We start from the raw sequence: 6,196 nt of genomic DNA on the forward strand, positions 1-6,196 counted from the left end.
AATAGAAGATACAACAATATTTGCAGATGGTCGTTCAAAAGTTTTCGGACTCGTTTACTGTTCACGTTCAGGTGACTTCAAGTTAGATTGATTGCCGATTTTTGTTTGTAACATAATAAACTATACGAACAACAACAAACTAGATGCACCTGAAGTCGTTAAAATTTGACTATACGGGGGTTTCTATATGCTTGTACCAACAGTTAAAACAGCTTAGGATAGAATAGTTCTAAAGCTTTAACAGTTACCACTCTTCATTTATACCACAAAAAGCGTAACTTTTTCTGAATGTAGATACCGACAGATTGCGCTGTCACTTTAATATCGTTTCCTTAATGAAAGGGACAATATACGCCATCGTTTTCTCTATTAAAAGGACAATGTACAGCATCGTTTCCTAATTCCATGGGACAATGTCCAGCATTGTTTCCTAATACAAGGGAACAATGTTAGATATCATTTCTAAGTCAAAGGTATACGGCACTTTCTTCCGCAATGTAAGGAACAGTTTACTTCATCGTTTTCTTATACAAAGGGACATCGTTTGGCATCGTTTTCTTATACAAAGGGACATCGTTTGGCGTCGTTTTCTTATACAAAGAGACATCGTTTGGCGTCGTTTTCTTGAGGACATTTGTGGGAATATAAAAACGAGCTTCATACTTCCGCAACCTAGATGAAAATATTTGGTGCATTTGAAAGAGATGATCACAGCTTAGTGTTTTAAATAGGTTTACTTGATCAACAGAGTCTAAACAAGCTTGGCAGATAGACTTACTAATACTAGACCTTCTACAGTAAGGTTGTTACCGTTCGTGCATGCGTGCTGACAGCGATAGGTACGGTGTTCTGTTATGGTCATCATTGGTATGTGCCTCCGCCCTGTAGATTAGTTGGGTGATAGCGAGAAAATCAGCATCAAGACCAAAAGAACATTAGAGTTAACATCATAAGCGAGTGTTCTGTTATCAACTTTAACCATTACAATAATTTGAGTTGTTTCCCTTCCATTGGGTAATTCGTGTTCGATTTTATTATACGTCTTACATGGCTTTTTGGATGCAAGAGTAGGCCGTAACTCACACAGCGTACAAGTGTTGCGTAGGCCCTCAAAGAGAAGAGTGCAGGGTCCCGTTTCACGGAGCCTACTAAGTACAAAATTCGAACTAAGGTGTAAGGCGTTTTAATTATTCGGCATTTGTATTTGCAAGGCATTTTGCTTTTATACTTGATGCAAAATATAAAATGAGCCGCGCCATGAGAAAACCAACATAGTGGGTTTGCGACCAGCATGGATCCAGACCAGCCTGCGCATCCGCGCAATCTGGTCAGGATCCATGCTGTTCGCTAACGGTTTCTCCAATCCCAATAGGCTTTAAAAGCGAACAGCATGGATCCTGACCAGACTGCGCGGATGCGCAGGCTGGTCTGGATCCTTGCTGGTCGCAAACCCACTATGTTGGTTTTCTCATGGCACGGCTCAAATATTGATTATGGATGTATCCTGGAATACCCGGCTGACAGGTCATACTGAATGCTTAATAGAAATTATTGGTTATGGTGTTCAAAATTACTGATGTGATTTAAAAAGTAGCTTCAAGCAAGACAGATAAAACGTTTAAGTAGCACCAAAAATTATTTAAAGTACATCAAACATGTATGAATCCAATGTAACTTATCTAAATAAAAATGTTATTAGATTTGTTTGACAACAATGGATATTTGTGTATTATAGTTTTGGAGTACATGTAGTTACTTTGAAATGGCTGTCATCTTGAATAGACGTTTAGTTTTGTATTCGCTTTCCATCGAATAGTGATGATATTTTTTAAGTTTTATGCTTGTATCACTTTTGCACTATTTTCATAACATCTATCCCCCTGGAAAAAATCAGCATGCAAATCGTCAAGGAATACCTTGCGAACCATATGACTTTTTATGAGATAACTAACATTATTTTATTTTCTTATTACAAATATGAGAATAATGTCTTTATAAATTATCAAAAGCTCTTAGGCTTTCCGTAAAAGTATGTGTACTTATATGGTGTGTTGGGTAAGTCGACCCCAACGTTTTACATTTTACCCGATATGCAATAAACAAAGTTGTATCATCAATGCAATAAAAGATCAGGTTTGTCATTAATTTCGTTTTCAGCAACCTAATCAAGGTAATGCCAGTATAAGGTTATCTAATAATTGTATTCATCGTCATTCAACAATACTGCCACATCCGTCCTTAGAGATTGCCTGAAGGATAATATTACATTGTAATAATTTATAACTCAACCTTTGCCTAATTTTTCATTTTATTTCTGGCCTTGGCCTTCCGCCTACATGAACACGTGATCTATTGTCAGCAGATTATAACCTCTTTATTTGGTCACAAATTAGTACACAGGATAGTTATAAAACATAAACTAGTTTACGAGTGCATTGTAAATTTATCTTTAAGTTCATAGAAGCCAACCACGTGTATTTTTGTTACTTTAAGTAGGAAAATATTTGTAGGTAGTGCGCGTGTCCTTAATGTTCTCTCGCCCATTCTACACAAAATAAGGTTAAAAGAAGGAAACTTACAATGTTAGTAGTATTCAAACGAAACATTTTTATCTTGTATAATAATATATGTAAATTAGTTTACCTTAAGGTTTCGATGGAGGACTTGAGAAACAAAAATCAAACAACACCAAATCATAGAAAGAAAGAGTTGTTTGACATGAAAATTGAACAGCATGTAAAACATGTATATTACTTTACGAAACAAGTGTCAGTGTACTGATATAAACATTGAATTCCGGAAAAGGGCTGCCTAAAGGGGCTCCACTTCCGGACAGTTAAACGCCTTTAAAAACTCACCATTTTCAAAGAACTGTTACACATGTTTGTTTTGATGCATTTGCAATACCGTGCGAGTGGTGAAATTTCACGTAACAGGGTGGAACATAGTTTTCAGCAATTGTTTATCTTTTTTCTTTACAAATGGCATTCATTTTCAAAGGGAGACAACTTTTTCTCAAAGATTACTTAAAATAATCGGAAAAAGTTGTTTCCCTTTGAAAATGAATGCCATTTGTACTTAAAATAATCGGGAACAGTTGTCTCCCTTTGAAAATGAATGCCATTTGTAAAGAAATAAAGATAAACAATTGCTGAAAACTGTGTTCCACCTTGTTATTCGAAATTTCACCACTCGCACGCTATTGCAAATGCATCAAAACGAACATGTGTAACAGTTCTTTGAAAATGGTGAGTTTTTAAAGGCGTTTAACTGTCCGGAAGTGGAGCCCCTTTAGGCAGCCCTTTTCCGGAATTCAATGTTTATATCAGTACACTGACACTTGTTTCGTAAAGTAATATACATGTTTTACATGCTGTTCAATTTTCATGTCAAACAACTCTTTCTTTCTATGATTTGGTGTTGTTTGATTTTTGTTTCTCAATGCCTCCATCGAAACCTTAATCTTTAATTTCCATGGTTTTATGTGTATAACAGAGTCATAGGTGTACTGATTCGGAATGCGAAAACACATTGCGCAAGTGCATTATTGATACGTGTTTTCGTGTTTTCTTTTTGCATCTTGTACTGACGCAAAAAAGGAAGAGTTTGGTTCGCCTTTGACCCATTTCGTTAACATTTGTGCAATCAAAAAGTCACATTTTTCGTTTACAAAATGCCATATGGTGTTCCAGCTCTTGTGCATCTTGCATCGGGCATGTCAGTGACGATACAAGATAGTTTAATCAACAGTAAAAAAAAAAACAGCCAGAGATGGCGTCCGTTCAGACAAGCCATAGGTAATGACTGCATGACGTTAACGTATTATGTAACAGTTTTAAAGCCGCTAGAAGTACAACTATTCAATACGTCTGTTTGCGGGCGAACGCAAACCAAATAAGTATCAGGCGACCGTAAGTAGGTCAGATTATTATTAATTATAATCGTGATGTTCGGCGGCTGTAGACCCAACGTCATTTACGTTGTACTTGTGCCCAGTGCCCAAAGGTGCTCTTTAGCGAAGAGTCCTGTTGCTGATGGTAGGGTGTTTGTTTCCTGAGATGAACGCTTTGCTAATAGATGCTTGTTGGAGCGGGATCAATTAGGTGGGGCATGGTTAGGCTTTGGTTGAGGAAATGAGGAAGTGTTGAAAAATAACCTGAACGTCATTCCTTACAATTCAAATGCCCAGCGTTATATTGACAACGCTCTTTTCCCGTTTCGGTGATCTGACGCACGGTCATCTAAGGCCAGACAATGCTCGACTGACGACATATTACCTCACCAGTCATAACACCAACGTGATTCCATGTCCCGTTTTCTCACTAGACATGAAGTAATTGAGCACACATGTGACCTTCTTGGACGGAGGGCAAGAAAATCATGTTATCAACAACATTCATGACTTGTCCAAGAACGGAATGCATAGGTCATTCGACGTTACGTGCATTTGATAGGTCAAGAATCCTTGCTTTGATTTTTAGGAGAGGCGGATACAATCGGTCTTGAACAAGGTCTAAAAATTCAAACACAGAGTAAACAAATCAAGAAAATAACGCATTTGACAACTCTGAAATTGCGAATTTCAGTTGTGGCAACGTCTTTTATCTGTGATTTTGATGGAACACACTGCATTGTGTGCACAGATGAATAATCGAAACAATAAAATTAATTTAGAATCATTCAGGTTTAAATCATGACTTCAACTGTAATGTAGAGAACTTAGCAACAAAGTTGATCCTACTGTCACGTTAACCTCACCTTAGCGGTCGTTAACATTGGCTGTGATCCGGAGAAGATAAGATTACAGTTGCTTAATTGCTTCGATGGCCTTTTAGTACTTCTATTTAGCAAAGTATGTCAGTGTGCCTTAGTTTAGTTGAGAAATACAATACGTTAAATATAGTAAATGATAGCTGTTGCTCGACGTTAAATTTAACATGTATGAACGTGCTCCTCAAGACCTAAATAATTTACTAAGTTACCAAAACAAAGTTAGTTTAGGTCAGAGGATTTATATAACCCGCGAAGCGTGTTATATGAATGGTTTTACACCAAGAGATTTACCAAAAAAAAAATGGAAGAGGAAATGCGACTTCAAATTTCTAAACACTGCACCTGATAAGAAGAATAAGTTTATGTTTTCAATCGACATTTCAGAAGACCCTTATCAAAAAACCAAGAGTTGTTATCACCTATCTTCGTTATGTTTAAGTAAAACAACTAAAGTCATGAATAGCAGACAAGTATAAGTTGTCGATGGGTACTTGTCACGTTGCCCGTAGGGTGTTGTGACAACCCGCCGACAACTGACTTGTTTTCGCTGTCAGGAGGCTCTGATAAAAATGGATCTATTGCTTGAATGGTTGATAAGCTTAATCTTCTGTTCATGATTTTAGTTGTTTTACTGAATGAAGATAGGTGATAACAATTCTTGGTTTCTTGATAAGGGTCTTCTGGAATGTCATTTGAAACCATTAACTTATACTTCTTATCAGGGATAGTGTATGGAAATTTAAGTCGTAATGTCTCTTCCATAATTTTGAGAAAATCTCTTGATGGAGAACAAGTACTCGCCGACAGTTTATACTTGACCTTTCAAGCAATAGATCCATTTTTATCAGAGCCTCCTGACAGGGAAAACAAGTCAATTGTCGGCGGGTTGTCACCTCCTTCCGACAACTTATACTTGTATTTCTTTCTTGTTGACAACATGGTCAGTCCAATGCAACTTCAGTTACGAAAATGACACTGATGCTGATAAAACAAGTCGAAATATCTAACTAGTACATTTTAGGCAATAACTAATTTCTTGCTAGTTTTATTTACAGTGTGTTTAAACCAATGTGTATTGTCATCAAAGTAAAGTATTCCTGGGAATACATTTAGAAGTATAAAATGAAATAGGAATAATACATTAAATACATATGAGCCGCGCCATGAGAAAACTCAGTGCATTTGCGACCGGCCTGGATCCAGACCAGCCTGCGCATCCGCGCAGTCTGGTCAGGATCCAAGCTGTTCGCTTTCAAAGCCTATTGCAGTTAAATTAGAGAAACCGTTAGATGCGCAGGCTGGTCCATGCCAATCTGACTAAAGTACATCTCCAATTAACGCTACGCTTTGGATCTGAAGACGTGCTATTGATAGACTCGTTCTGACGACCCTTCCGCTAGTCAATCAGAGCCTTACTTTCAAC

This window comes from Mercenaria mercenaria, chromosome 15 (assembly GCF_021730395.1).
Source record: "Mercenaria mercenaria strain notata chromosome 15, MADL_Memer_1, whole genome shotgun sequence".
NCBI lineage: Eukaryota > Metazoa > Mollusca > Bivalvia > Venerida > Veneridae > Mercenaria > Mercenaria mercenaria.